At 40.5% G+C, this 15,806-nt stretch overlaps 1 pseudogene across 1 annotated transcript; it reads right to left on the bottom strand.

The window, feature by feature from the left end:
• Window positions 1-13,201: 13,201 nt before the first annotated feature.
• LOC149195448 (uncharacterized) lies at window positions 13,202-15,729 on the bottom strand (annotated as a pseudogene). The gene is made up of 2 exons (XR_016254589.1): window positions 15,289-15,729; window positions 13,202-15,156 (listed from the first exon to the last, which is right to left on the bottom strand). The product of XR_016254589.1 is annotated as an uncharacterized LOC149195448 (transcript).
• Between the last annotated feature and the right edge of the window lie 77 nt (window positions 15,730-15,806).

The following is a 15,806-nucleotide window of genomic DNA, read 5'->3' as shown; positions in this document are numbered from 1 at the left end:
AGAGATTCAGGCCTATCCCTGAAGATCACTCACGGCTCTTTAAGCTGGGCGCACCGTTCCTCTTGTATTCATCACTCCAGCATATTCTCCTCCGCTCTCTCTTTAATCCCGTTCATAGCCCCTCACTGTTTCGACCCTCTGTGCGAAAGTATGGCAGATCAACACCATCCTCCAGCTGAGCAGGCTCAACCTAGCAACTTTTATGACAATCTTTTCAATAATAAGGAGTGCACTATGTGTAAAGCCCATACCATAATGATTAACAGCCTGACCAAGCAGCTGAAAGAGCTGCAAGATGACTATCACTCAGATAGGAATTCTAAGAGGAGAAAATTGGACAAAAGAAAGAGTGAGATTGAAGCACTGCAGGAGCGTTGCAGCCATTTGGAGGCAGCCATGGAACACATACGCTCTCTCACCCAGAGCTACCAAGCGGAAGCATCAACCAAGGCAAGTGTCCGGAATCCGGACGATTCAGTCACCCAGCACTTCCCATAAGGAATGCATTGCAAATACTGCTGGATAGGAGGCTCTTTTGTTAGACAATACAGTCGTCTTTGTTTTAGTTTCTGTTTAAATCAAAAGAAGCAAGGAGGAATATGGGTCTGCGTACCCACTTTTGATCCTCACCCTTCAGACAAATTTCCCGGATGTAATAGAACTATGTAATGCTGTTTGTTTTATAATATAAAAGTATCCGACTTTGTTAAAAAAAAAAAATATTGTTGTGCCCCTATTGTCCCCATATTGTTATTATTGTGCCTCGTAAAATCCCTCTATTGTTATTTTTGTGCCTTTATATTATTATTGTTAGGTCGGCTTGGTTATATTGTAACCCCTTAGACTCCTATATATAGAAAGGAGGTTTTGTCATTTGAATCATCCAAGAATTGTTCATTTGTGTAATGTAAAGGAGGTTGCCCCCTCGAAGAGGCTGAATTATAAGGCGTTGATCTATCTTTTCTATCTTTTTGTGAGTTGGTTTCATAACAGAAAACCAACTCTTTGACATCCTCGCGATGATCGAAGGTGGCGAACTGATGCCAAGCTTGGTTGTCTTTGATGGTGTTCGCGTGCTCAATGGTGACATCTCGTTGAAAGTGAACTCTTGCCTCCGTTGCATCCGGGTACACTGATATGGCTCCTCTGTCTAACTCGTCTGATAACATGTGCATCATCGTCTTGAGTACAGCTGGACCAGTAACATATTGATGCATAGTGTTTGTGCTGATCTCCAAGAGTGTGTTGGTGATTATGCACATCAACTTGTCGACATACATTTTCAGCTCCAGTCGGACTTGGTTGTTGTCTTTGCCTCAGTGAGTGTGCTGATGGGTGGGATCGTATACGCGCGCACAATGACATCCATGCTCCTGAACACCCTTACATGTGATCGACAGCGCTGCTCACCTTGTTTGCTCCGTGCCAGCTACTGGGATGAATTTATAACTTGTATGGGAGCAGTTTCATTAGTATATGCATGTTGTGTCTCATGTTGTACATGCTCCTGCTGTAACTTCTCTCATCTATGCAGCTCTTGTTCTTCCTTGAGTTGTCGCTTCAACACCTACAACTCCTTCTCTGTTTCTCTCTTTGCCTCCACGCGATCCTCTTGTCGCGTCGTCACCTCATAGCCTCAATCTCCAACGCTACTTTCATCACGAGTGTACCTGCTTTAACTCGCAGCTTTGCTCCGCCTCTGCACTATCAACAACATTCCTCTTGCATTTGTCGCATGCATGTCTGCTACCTTCTGTTGTTGTTGATGGTGCTGCTTGTTGTGATGTCGTTGTCATTTCATCTTGGCATCTTTGTCTATGAACAACTCGATGTCTTAATAAATAGGCAAGCTCATAGACACTTGCTCAACTCTATCACCAGTCGCGCTCTCAACAGTGTCCTTTGACTATGCTCTCCTGGAGGTCATTGTACCTGTGCTTCTGAGAGGCAAACGAACACATGTGATGTCCAGAGACATAACAACACTCATAGCAAGCAATCTGTCGGTTGAAAACCAAAACAAACTTGAGGACTGACTTGCAACATACCTGTGTGACTGATTGTGAAGATTGCAAAATTTTCACAGGGAAGTTGGGAGACTGACTGCCAAAACTGCGTAAGGCACAGTCCTAACTGTCAGGAGGTTAATTGTTGGAACTATGCAATGCATAGTCCAGTCTGGCCTACTGAGGACTGAAACTGCACAATGCACAATTTCAACCAGTAGTGACATGAAAAACCAGCAAACTGCATTACGCAGTTTCTAGGGCCAGCAAGGCACTACCTCCCAGAATTGCGCAATTTCCAGAGGGAAGGCAGAGCCTTCACTTCAAAAAATGCACAATGCTAGCCGGGCAAAGCAAGGTTCGAGCCAAGGCATCCCAGACCCACTGATGGGCGACTGAAAACATGAGAAGTCTGAATGCATTTTGAAACTGAGTGTAAACAAGAGTGAATGATCATGCATGCAAACAGTAAGTGCAGGATCCAGTAAACGGGAAAACATGCATGTGCGTGAAGTGAGTCACTACAACAGCGACCGTTGGTGCAAAAACAGTGTCATACATGTGACAAGAGTGAGATTTAAACGAAAACTAAAAAAGTGCTCCTACAAGCCAACATACATTAAAACGACAGCAAGGGTTCATTGAAATCAAGCAGACAGCATTTACACAAAGCGAAAAACAAAAAGCGACAGAAACGCAGCGCAAGACATGAGAAACAGACTTACCCTAAAATAGTTAAGCTGAAAGTGTTGAAGACTCTTGGATGCGATGTGGGATGTCAGAGCTGCAAAATCGATGTGAGGTATGAACTCTACAGCGTCCAATACATAAGATTTGATAAGATCAAGGTTATGACGCGCATGCTGCAAATCTAGGAAAAAACGACACTTGGCGAGAGGTTTCTAAAACGATCTTTGCATGTAACCTCCAACTACTAAAAATAGATCCCTAAAATCTAGGGATGTCTTTTTCATGCTGCCTTTTGCTATTTCTGGAAAAGCAGGCCATGCATGCAAACTAGTTTTGCTCAACCTAGAGGGAACCTGTCAACATGAAAGCACATGCATCGGTCTGTGAACCAGGGATGAAAATTTGGGGAGTTTCTAGGTTGAGTAGAGCTGGTTGTCTGTCAGACATTGCACAATTTCTGGGCTGAGGCCCAGTGCCGGGTTAGATTGCCAAGTTTTTTGAGGGAGCACTACTTCACTGTTCTGCGCAATTCTGGAGCCCAGCAGGCTACCTCGCTGATTTGCACAATTTCTAGAGGGAAGGTTGGTTCCCCTCCAGAATTGCGCAATTTTCTAGGGGAGTCTATCAACCAGCAAATACTCTAAGTCTGGAATGCCAATCTGCGGAAGGGAGACAAACACGCTGACATGCACAGGTCGGCAGGCCACTAAAACTCAATTGAATCTTGTGTGCTTGACAGTGCAAGACACGCTGCTAAGGATGGTTGGTAGGGAGACTCCAAAACGAAGCTCAGGCAAAATTTTGGAGGGTGGTTGTAGCCACTACAACACAATTATACATTCTTAATGTGGAATTGGATAGTATATAGTTTGAAAGATTTAAATTTGGTTTTTGTGTATAAATGTTTAGAATTTTTAAGTACCTATACCTCAATGTTTACTTCAATTTAGTGTTATAGTCCTAAACAACTTGCAGAGCAATGGTAAGGTAGGCAATGTTGGTTTTTTTATACTTTGGAAATGAAATTATTATGTGTTCTGGAAAATTATAGAGTCGAGTCCATCAAAAGGGAGATCCAAGGCCAATCGCTTGCAAAACTATTCAGTAACGCTCTGCCCATGTTCCTGCAACAAAGTTGGAAATCTACATGGACATGAAAACAACTTTTGTGAAACTATTCAACATAGATCGTAGATGACGATTTGTTAACTCATAAAACATTCAAAACAAAAATGGAATCTCCCATATACGATGTCAATTAGCCCATTACAAATCCATCCAGCAACGGAAATTAAACATTCAAATGTTCATTGTAATTCTTATCTAAATTTTGACTATTCAACAAAACATAAACTTAAATGCCACTCTTTCATCAAATCAACACTTCACAATATGCTATGGAAACCCTTGGCCCTCCACACGTTAATCACATTTCAATGGTCGTCTTTAATTTTCCCTTTTAGAAAGTACCCAAACATCTTATCCCCTTTACAGGACTTATAGATTCCTGTAGTTACTAATTACAGGAATTTCTTGCTCCATATATATGTGTGTGTGTGTGTGTGTGGAATGATGAATGTGTCTTAGTAAAATATCTTTGTGATGTGAATTGCATCACAGTTCAAGTTAATATAGAGTAAGTGAAATTTGATGTTATGGTATAAAACCTAAGACTAACCCCGCTCTTGGACACCTATTTCACACTCCACTTGCACTTTAAATCTTTTATTTGTTTTCATTGGCCAAGGAGCATGAAAAATAAAACATGAGTAAAAGTATGCAATCAGTTAAGGAAGAATCATTATAGTCGAGCTTTGAAAATTCGTAACATATTTCTTTATAGTTATTTTCAAGCCTTGACAACGGATGTCGTCCAAATGGTATATTTATTGAAACTTTGGACAATTATGTTAAAAGACAAGAGCCTCTGCATAATTTTGAAATTAAAAGCGATTAGCTTCTACACTTTACAACTTGGAGCGTGATTTTAACCATAAGAGAGCTAGCATATTCTTTAACACCTATAGAGAAGTGTGAGCTAGAATATTCTTTAACACCTTTAGAGAAGTGTGAAAGATTAGTTTGGAAGTTGGGAAGTCGACAACATGAATAGGTGGAAGTGGGGGAATAAGACACTTGGACGGATCTTGGTATCTCTGTCCGAATGACATTGTTGAAGACACATATGCATGGCCATTTGACATGTGGTTAGATATGTTGTAGCGTCTTCGTTCTCTTTTCGTCTTTGTTGTTGGACAGAGCATCTCATTGATGATTTGATGCGGTGGCCATCTGTAACTCAACTGAAGCAACCTGTGTGCAAATGGAATTTGAGACACTGAGACACTACCTACTATTGACACATTGAGACACTCAGATCTTTGCAAGAGTTGCAAACAGTGAGACAGTGAGATGTTTGAAAGTACATACCAGGATTGGCACAATGGATGAGGGGGTGGGAGCTTGCGGCAAAGCTTCAAAAGCCATCTATTAATGAAGGGAAGCTCTTTATCAATGAATGCTCTGAATTAGAAGAGCTGCAGAGTATCAAAACATTGATACCTTTGGAAGAGTTGCAAGAGCTGCAGAGTATCAAAACATTGATACCTTTCGAAGAGTTGCAGGCATGTAAGCATATGGGTGAAGCTTAAGAGCTTCAAGGGGTTTGAACCTGCTAGAAAGCTTCAGAACCTAAGTGTTAATGGTTGGGTGCTCTACATTAGAATAACTTCCAAGTATGAAAACATACATTGGTATCTTTGGAAGAGATGTGTGCAGAAAAATGTGTGAAGCTAAAGAACATCAAGAATTTGGAGGCTGTCAGAAAACTTCAAAGGTTAAGTATGATGGATTTTGCAGAACTCAGCTTCTCAAGGTTGGGGTCAAATATCAGCGTGAACATTTTGGAATTCAGCAAAATTCATATGGTCTTGAGATCAACTCTCATCATGAACATTTCCCACGCCATCAACAAGCATGCCCAAAACACAAACGCAAGCACAAAACTCAGTTGGTCTCGAGGTCAACTTTCGACATGAGCATTTCCCATGTCGTCGGCAAGTATTCACAAAACTCAGTTGGTCTCAAGGTCCACTCTCGGCATGAACATTCCCATGTCTTCGGTGAGTATGCCAAGTGATTTCCGCTCAACCCGATCTCTTTACACGTGTCATATTTTAAGTGGACAAAAGGATGAAAAAGGAGCGCATGGATTGGTTGGCTGAACAGTGTTTGCCCAACCAATTCCATATAGGGAACACCTTCGGTGTAATAATGTAATAAACAAAATTACCATCGCGAACCCAGGATGATGTTATCAAAAAATAAAATAATATAACAAATAAAATTCTCACTGGACTATCCACGTTATAGTGGCCCATTCACATCATTGTGGTCCCGTAACCCCATCAACCATGGAAATTGGAAATTGGACTAAGGAAAAGCCCAATAAGCGCAAATTTGGAAATTGGAATAAGGATAGGGCTTGAGGTTCCCGAGTTTAAAGGTTTAATCCCGAGCCTCTCTCGAATAGTGAGTCATCTGTCAGAAGTGTCTTAATTCATACTTCCAGCATTACCTAATCCAGGTCTTATTTTCAGTGCTTAGTCAGATTCTCATTTATAGTTGGTACTATCTCCTGATTTGGCAATCCATACCCTAGTTATTATCCTTGGAAGGGAGGTTTTTCTATATCTGTGCCCATTAAAACATTCCTTTCCGCGTCTTCAGATCGTCAGGTTCTTTGTCAGAAAAGTCTTATCCCCCACTTTTGGCATTATATCATCCATGCATTTCATTCAGAGGCCAGTTTGCTGCTCATTTATTCTTGGTTTATAAAACTTGGTTTGGAAATCTATCTAGGACAAAATCCTACAGTCAAAGCTAGGTGGTCGAGTTGGAGGTGCATGGAGGGTGGGTCAGACGTATCGGCCACGGAGGCCATGATACGCGCTGCCATATAGGCTGAGAAATAATGGGGAGGCTCCACGTTAGCGGGAGGTTGGCAATCGACTTTGGATGACGTGGTCGTTCAATCAACAATGCCAGATGCTGACAAGGATAAAAATCAGTCACAAAATGTCTTGCATGAACATGCAAATCGATATAACAAGTCCCGGAACCCCGTTAAAACCACTCCTCCGCCTGCTACTTTAAAACTGGATAGTATAGCCTTGCCTGAGCGTATAGAAAGCCTCCAGGACCTTGCCTTAGTGGGTAGATGGCACTTTCCAGAAATGTATGATGCTGCGATGAGAAATTGGCTTGTGTCACAGTGGAAACCGCTGATAAGATACCTTCCCATTGTATCAAAGCTCATGAAGGAGTGGTACTGCTTTCATTTTTTAAGCGCTGGTGATGTAGAAGCCATTCAGTCTCGGCCTTGGGTACATGGAAGAAGTTTCCCCGCACTCCACAGGTGGTATATTGGATACAACCCTTTGAAAAACACCCCCTCGAATAATTTGATCTGGGTAAAGCTCCCAAATCTTCCTCTGGAGATGTGGTCCAAAGAGACTTTAACAGAGATAGGTAATTCTATTGGAAGATTTGTCTACGTTGACCCATGGTGTCTAGGGGAAAAAGACAAACGCATTGCATGGATACTTATTGAAAAGGCCTACAGGGGTGGATTTCCGGATCACATAGAGATTGCCTGGAGGGATTTAAAAATAAAACAAAGGCTAGATTTCTAGGGTATCCCCTTCAGATGTGCCGCTTGTCACAAGACAGGACATCTAATAAGAAATTGCCCTCGGCGCCCGATTATAAAAAGAAGGGTGTATCATGAAAAGGCCCGGGCGGCTTCACCACTGTCCTCTGATGAAGAGAAGCTATCTCCTACAGCCAGTTTGACTCCGACAGATCTGTAGGTTGTTCAAGATCTCAAGAATCTTGAAAACAGAACCATTCAATCTCCTCAGTATTTCTCTCAAGATCGCTCTCTGTGCCTCGGTTCCAAGCCGGAATCTTTCTCTATAACTGATTTTAGCGCCGAAAAAGAGTTACAAACTTTTCTTTGCTCGCCCCCCCCGGAACCAAAGGATGAAAAAGCAATTCCTCCTCCCCCTCCGACCTCCAAGCCAAAGGATTTTAAAGTGGGATCCCAATCCATCCTCATCTCATCTTCCTCGCCTACGCCCGATAAAATCCATTTTCCCTCCTCAAAAGGCAAAGAGCCGATGGTATCTGCCACCCCTTTAAATTCCCCAGTCTCATCTCCAACAAATTTGTATGGCAGTGACTTAGATTTTCTTCTAAGCAAAAAATCTCTCGAGATGGAGTCCTTAACCATCCATAAGCCTCGGTATCCCTCGCCCCCGCTCATTAGCCCAAACTCTACTAAAAATATAACAGTGAGGAAAAAAAACAATGGGGGAAGCAGACACTATCACGGGAGGACAAAAGATGTGGCATGTCAAGTAAGGACCTTGTCCCTTGTGGACATTCCCATCATTGACATGACAGAGAATCAGCCTCTTAGAGCAAGCGTGTCTGGAAAACTCCCCAAATGACTTTCATCATATCAATGAATATTCGAGGTCTGGGGGCAGATCTCAAATTTTTGGCGCTCAAAGAGCTTTTCTTCTCAACCAAGCCAAAAATCATTCTAGTACAAGAAACCATGCACAACAAACAAGTGTCCATTACCTACTTCAGGAAAATGTTTCCCTCATGGCATATGGCAGCCTCGGAAACCAAGGGCCTTTCGGGAGGGCTGGCGGTTATGTGGGATCCTTCCTGGATCAAAGCTAAAGCCTACAAATGTTTTGCTAGAGTTCTCATCACAACGTTTATTAGAGGATATAACTGTCCCATCAATATCTTGAATATCTATCCCCCTTATAAGAACAGGACTCACTTCTGGGACAAATTTTTTGATTCGGAAATCTTTGACATTGAATCATTAATGATTGCAGGCGATCTAAACATTACTCTAAGCTCGGAAGAACGATGGGGAAAATGCAGGAAGACAGATCCGCTCTCAGATCGAATTAAGTATGAATTCCTCCACATGAATCTTGTAGATGTTGCCCCGCCCAAAATGTCGCCCACGTGGGATAACGGAAGAATGGAAGAGGCCTACATTGCAAAAAGGATAGACCGGTTTATAGTTCATGTCAGCATTATTGACAAAATGGGCATGCCTTTTTCATCCATTGAAAATGTCTTCATTTCCGACCATAGGCCAATTTCTCTCAGCTGGAGGGATAAGGGGTATAGGAATGGGTACCCCTTCAAATTCAACAGAACATGCCTAGAGGACCCAGCTTTCAATGAAGAAATAACAAAAGCTAGGAAGGAATTATCTGCAAAAGGCTCGCTTCCTCCTTTTATGACCTTTAGAGACAAGATGGCCTCAATGAGAAAAGTGGTAAAGGAATGGCAACATAAAAAAAGACAATCGGACAGATTGGCTCTACAAGAAATACAAAAGGAACTGGACGATATTTCCAAGTTTTTGAAAGCTAACTCTCTCCCTTTTAGCATGAGATGCCACCTAAATGAGCTAGAAAGAAAAAAACAAAATATTCTAAAGGAGGAAGCCTTATGGAGATTAAAGAGCAGGGCGATCTGGCTCGAGGAAGGTGATAGGAACACTAAATGTTTTCACAAGTATGCAAATGCCAGGCAGGAGAGGAACACTATATGGAAAATTAGTGATGGTCAGGGAGGTTTTCTCTTCTCTCCCAATACAAAAGAAGGGAAAATAGTAGCTTTCAAAATATCCTATGGGGTATTGATCCAATCCCTCAAATGTTCGATGATGGAAAAAATGAAGATCTCTTCCAGCCTATAACAGAGGAAGAACTTTTAAGAGTTATGAAGGCCTTCAAGAAGGATAAATGTCCTGGCCCGGATGGCTGGACAATAGAATTCTTCATACATTTCTTTGACATCATCAAACTTGATCTTTTAACGATGGTTGAAGCAGCAAGAATCTCAGGCAGCATTCACCACATTACATCATCCACGCAGATTGCTCTCATCCCAAAGAAATTGGAAGCGGACTCCTTTAAAGATTTTAGGCCGATTTCCTTGTGCAACATAACTTTCAAAATTATCACAAAAATCATAGTCGAGAGGATCAAAGCGACATTAGCTAGCTCATTATCAAAGGACCAACATGTGTTTTTAAAGGGAAGAAATATAATGGATGATGTCGCCAGCACTCAGGAATGTTCTCCATGATCTCAAATCAATCTAAATCAGCCATCTTGAAAATTGATTTACAAAGAGCTTATGATTGCTTAGACTGGGGCTTTATCAGGTGTTTATTAGCAAAGATTGGGCTGAAATCAAATATCATAAATTGGATTATGGCATGTATTGAGAACGTGAACTATGTTGTCATTATAAATGGGATCCCTTCCCCTTTCTTCCCAGTAGAAAGGGGTCTGCGTCAAGGTTGCCCTTTGTCGCCACTGTTGTTCATCTTAGCAATGAACTTTTTAAGCCTTCATATCAATAAGGCAGTTTCAGAGAACAGATGCAAGCCTGTGAAGATTTGCAGGAACAACTTCATCTCGCACAATTTATTTGTCGATGATGTGCTTATTTTTGCAATGCTGTGCAGGATATCGTGGATATGTCTCAATGACATTCTTTATAGGTTTCAAAGTGCCACCGGCTTACAAATAAACAAGTCCAAGTCCATTCTCTACCACAATGACGCCAATATGGAAACAGTGGAATGGATTTCCGCCTTGTTTGGAATCGGTACGAGGTCAATTAAGGATGGATTAAATTATTTGGGTTTCCATCTAAAGGCAAAGGGTTACTCTAAATATGATTGGCAATGGCTTATTGATAGATACTACAAAAAGATATCCGCCTGGGAATATAAGTGTCTATCTCTGGCTGGAAGAATCGTCCTAACTCAAGCAGTCCTATCGCAACTTGCTGTATACTGGGCTCACATTTTCTTCCTCCCGGCAAGTATCATTCAGAAAATGAACAAGGTCACTGCAAATTTCATATGGGGCGGCAAATCAGTTCAAGGAAAATATCATCTCACTACTTTGGAAAAGATTTCTAGGCCGAAGACTACAGGTGGATGGGGATTATTGGATATGAGGACCTTCGGGAAAGCACTCCTGTGCAAATCTTTGTGGAGGGGTATCTTCGGGGAAGGGCCGTGGAGCACTACCATTAAAACAAAATATTTGAGAGGAAAAGGCATGGAATACTGGTTCCGTTTAGGGAGGATTGGAGCAATGCATGGCTCTGCCATCTGGCTCAGTTTCTGCAAAATAGAACAATATTTCTTAAGGAACCTAAAATGGTGCTTTCAATCTGGCACAAGAATCCTGATCGGAATAGATCCCATCATGAGCAGGTGTGAGAGCATTTCAATTCCCGAAAGGATCCTAATTTTCCTCCATAGAAAAGGTTTCTTCACGTGGGATAAGTTGATTGCAGGTTGGCAAGGCCCTCTCCCTGTATGGAAAACGGCTGAAGATCTTGGTATGTCAGAGTCTATGGTAAGTCTTTGGAACTCAGTCAGAATCGTACTGAGAAGCTGTGGTTTTATCCGGTCCAGGCTGCAGGATTATTTAATCTGGAAAACGTCAAACGCAAATTTACAGGTATGCGTAAAGGATATTTATACAGATTTGATTGGTTTGAAGCCCTTGTATTCTAATCCCACTTTCCCCTCAGCAATTTGGAAATCAGGATGCTCTCCCAAATTAATATACTTCTCGTGGCTGGTGTTTTACAATAAAAATCTGACCTGGGAGAATTTAAAGAAAAGGAAGTGGCATGGGCCGAGCAGGTGCCTGATGTGCGAATTAGAAGAGGAAACAAACTTTCACATGTTCTTTCAATGCAAATCTATTCTGCAAATATGGCACGAATTGGCAATTTTATATGGTTTCCCTCTTGTCTCTCATGCTTCTACACATGCTACTTTTGATTGGTGGAGCGGGCAAAGAGATTCATGGAGATCGCTCATTATTATCATTCTATGGTGTGCTTGGAGGTGGAGGAACAACATAATTTTCAAAGAAGCAAAGGAGCCTCTCAAGGATATATTACAACACATAATTCTCATCTACGACTCTGTCGCAAAAAAGTTGCCCAAATTGAACGTTGTCAACAGAAATGGACAACTAGTTTCTCTTTACAGGTCCCCAAGGGCCTTTTTTGATGGCACCGCTCAGCAAAACTCTTGCAATTGTGGGGTTTTCATAATTATGGACGAGAATCTTCAATATAGTCTTTTTTGGAATGCAGGTAAGGGCACAAACAGCATGGCAGAGGCGAAGGCCCTTGCGGGTCTTCTCGCCTTCTGTATTTTTTTTTACATTCATTCCATCTCTATTTATGGGGACTCCAAAACCTTGGTCGATCATGTCAATGGTAAAAGCTCCATCAGGTGCCCTCACCTGGTGGATTGGATGGACAGGATCATGTTTTTTTGGGGACTTATGAGAGGGTGTTCCATTCAGCACATCTTCAGAGCACAGAACCAGCAAGCGGACTGCCTGTCAAAGGAGGGTCTTCAACTAGGTACAGGTTCCTGGTCCATGAAGGTAATATCTGGCGAGGAGTCCTTTATCATTCAGGATTTTGCTATCCCTGGCTTTTAATCTCTTGCTTATGTCCTTCAAGTCTGTTTTTATTTATCTTTTTGGTACTCAAGCATTTGTATGGTATGAATGACTATATCTATCTCTTATCATCTTCCTAGTTTCGCAGGAGGTGTCTAATATATTTGTATCTGTGTATGCTTTTAAGCTTCGGCATCCTTCTCAGAGGATCTCTTCCTCTGGTTTTGTGTCATATGTTCTTAGTCTCCTCAATTAGCATGTAAATGTACTATCTGGAGCAGTTATATAGACTCAATATAATACAATTTCGCTTTTTCTTTCTGAAAAAAATATAAAAATAGCTTAAATCTGGCACAAATCTGAGAATTAGCTTAAAATCTATGTTAATTTTTAACTATTTTAAATCAAGAACCATATGAAAATATGTTTTAAACAAATGATGCTTTAGAGTATCATTTTTAGAGTATAAAATATTATAATTAGTGTCATGCTATTCCTAAATGAAGACAGAGACTAAGGTGCAATAATTAAATTAATAAAAAAGAATAACAATTTTAAAATAAAGTGACATTATATTATAGTTATGTCCATTACTAAAATTTAGCCCTCGTTAAACTGCTTCCACTCATAAAATCTCATCATGTGCTCGTATATCTCATGTTTCAACAACACAGAGTGTTCTTGCCACAAAAAAATTAATTCTGGACCTGCGCCATGTATTAACTAGAAGACAATGCGTTGAGACAACACAAGAACCCCAATATGGAACAAGAGAAAATATACTCAAAATATTTTGTAAAGGAAAAAAATACAATACAGGTTGACATTAAAACTAATTGCATTTTTTTCTTAAATATATTTTTAGGGGCTGTGGAAAAGGTTAAGAGAAATATCGGAGGAAAGAGTAAACTATCTTCAGCGTCGTGAACATTGAACATTAAAATAATTTCTTTACCTTCGGTGATTGCCTTGGCCATTATGTCGCAATTTTTCATTAATTGCGATTCAGCTTGCTCCAGCCTGTCCTTGTAGACGGCCGCTACATCAGAGTTTTCGAAATTTATTTACGCCGGGCCCTACCTTCAACACAAATCAACGAACCGGGGCTCCTTTGTGCTAAAGATTTATTTGATTGTATGTATAGAAGGCCCGCTTCCACACGTAGTCATAACTCACAACCTTCTATTTCAAGGGAATCATTTGGCACACCACCCATGGCATATAATTTGTTTCTAAACACAAAAACACATTAACTCTCTGAATAATATCTACGGTGACTCAAAGGTATTGATTGATAAACGGTATCATTGGGAATATTGATTTTTGCCCCGCTTTTCCTGCGGTGGCTCATGAACATCAAGCACATCCTAAGATTGCTTTTCACATACACCATCACGCATATATACAGGGAAGGTAAGACAAAGGCTGATAGCCTCTCCAACGCCTGCCTGTGATAGTCTGGTTTATTTATTGATATTATTCTGGATCTTTCTTATCCAGCACATGGTTTGACTGGATGGATGAAGCTATGAACCAGGTATAAACTGTTTTTATTTTATAATAGAAGCAGCGTTTTTATTTTTCTGAAAAATATAATTTGTTTCTAACCACCACTATGGTTAACATTAAAGTGGAAGTTTGGATTGATCAATTTGAGTACAACACTTGATGGAGGATGCAACTATAATTGCTGTTGCTACACACTTCATCTTTCTCCACAGCCCAGGCTTCTGATTTAACTGCCGAGTATATTTGGCCAATCTAAACATCTTGTCTAAAACAAACAAGCATTCAATTCGGTTGGCAGAAACAGTTTGAAATCTCTCCAGAACATCTGCCACCGCAAGAAGACCTGCAAAAGCCCAGTTTGCCTATTTTATGCCCTTCAGAAAACTGTGAATTACGATCGTCCGCTTATCTTTTTCTTCAGGATGACCAGAAATGACATCTTTCTGAAAACCATAATAGATGAATTTATATTAAATATTTGACATATTAGTTGGACATGATCCAGCAATATATTTCATGTTAGGACAAAAAATTAATCAATTGAGAGGTTTAATACGGACAACCCAATCGTTGACAGCTCCCTCTGACAGGAAATTCTTTAGCCTAGGGAAGCTTCTGGAAGTGGGCCAACTGACCTTTGGCTGGGACCACTTTTTACCTATTGGGAAATAAGAAATGAAGATAATATGATTCAGAAATCTGAGGAGGGATACCAAATAAAAACCAATCTACCTTGTTGAATTTGAAAAGCTGATAAAGTTCCACTCCCCAAAGCTCAGATATGTATCGTGTCAAGCTATCGAAATAGACATCCATATTTTCTTGCTCAACTGCTGCAGCGGATGTTGTTTGCGTGATCTTTAAAGGCTGTCAGAGACCCCTGGGTCCTGATCACGTATTGCTGTTCCTCCTCCTAAATCCTTCATCATTACCTTTATGCATCGTTGTGCTCTATCTTTCCTATCTGGTCGGAAAATCTCTCCTCTGAAAGCTGCAACCATTTCGCCCTGCTCGTCCATAAAGGCAATGGATCCGTACCTGTAGTCTTCAGGCTTAGGTTGAACAGAATGTAAAAGACTTTTCAGTTCAAGCAACTGCTTATCGCTTTCGTCCATTCCGTTAATTTCTTCTTCCAAATGGTGAAGCCGCATTGAAAATTTCAGAGTTTCACGCATTGATAAATTTAACAAAGAAATCCCTTCCATCTCAGTTCTAATTTCCAAGGGATAATAATAATCCTTGTAAATTTTTTTAATGAAGATAATAGTACGGCCAATCTGAATAATGTGAATGCGGTCTCTGAACTGCTCCATTGCATTCCATATGGAACATATAACCTCCTTATCATTCCCGCTATACCAGCATAGCAATTTTCCTTGAAACAATAGTTTTTTCACCTACTCGTAAAGAAAGAACAAAATAAAAATTATATTTGAAAATCAATTACCTGTCATCTATTCATTATTATTTTCCCTTTCTTATCATTGTTAAAAATATATAGTAATGGAAAAACAAGTAAAATTATTTACCTGAACTGACACACTTTCTACTAAGTGGCTGAAAAGAAACTCTGAAGTCGACATCAAATACATCGTATTCCTCGCTTGGCTTCACAAGAAGAATGGACATAATTTCAAGATCAAGTTTCTCTTTCTCGTCAAGGTACATTGCCTTCAAAAATGGTACGCGAATGTCATAGAAGGAGTTGGGAGGCCTCAGTTCTAAAAGAATAGTCCTTCCTTTCAATTTGTCAACTCCACAAGTTTCGGAGTTTTCGGTTGGATTTGCAATTTGAAAAATATAGTTCCTGCAAACCATTAACTAGGTCACCCAATTCAGGGAGATTTTTCAATTTTTTGAAAAGTTGACCAATCTTAGTATTCTCAAATGTCCAAGTTGTTGAAGATGCTTGGAAAAGATCTGAAATACATGAAAATGTGAACTTCCATCAAATTCCATGTGTCTCAAACTGGAAGGCATCTGCAAGTTATGTGCTTGATACGTTACAATCAGATGAAACCATTAAAAGTAGTAAAACATTTACTTA

This window comes from Pinus tabuliformis, chromosome 2_2 (genome assembly GCF_031772625.1).
Source record: "Pinus tabuliformis cultivar Carrire ecotype Pingquan chromosome 2_2, CPIR1, whole genome shotgun sequence".
In the NCBI taxonomy this organism is placed as follows: domain Eukaryota; kingdom Viridiplantae; phylum Streptophyta; class Pinopsida; order Pinales; family Pinaceae; genus Pinus; species Pinus tabuliformis.
The sequence above is the reverse complement of the archived record's forward strand: the minus strand, read 5'-3'. Positions and strand labels throughout refer to the sequence as shown.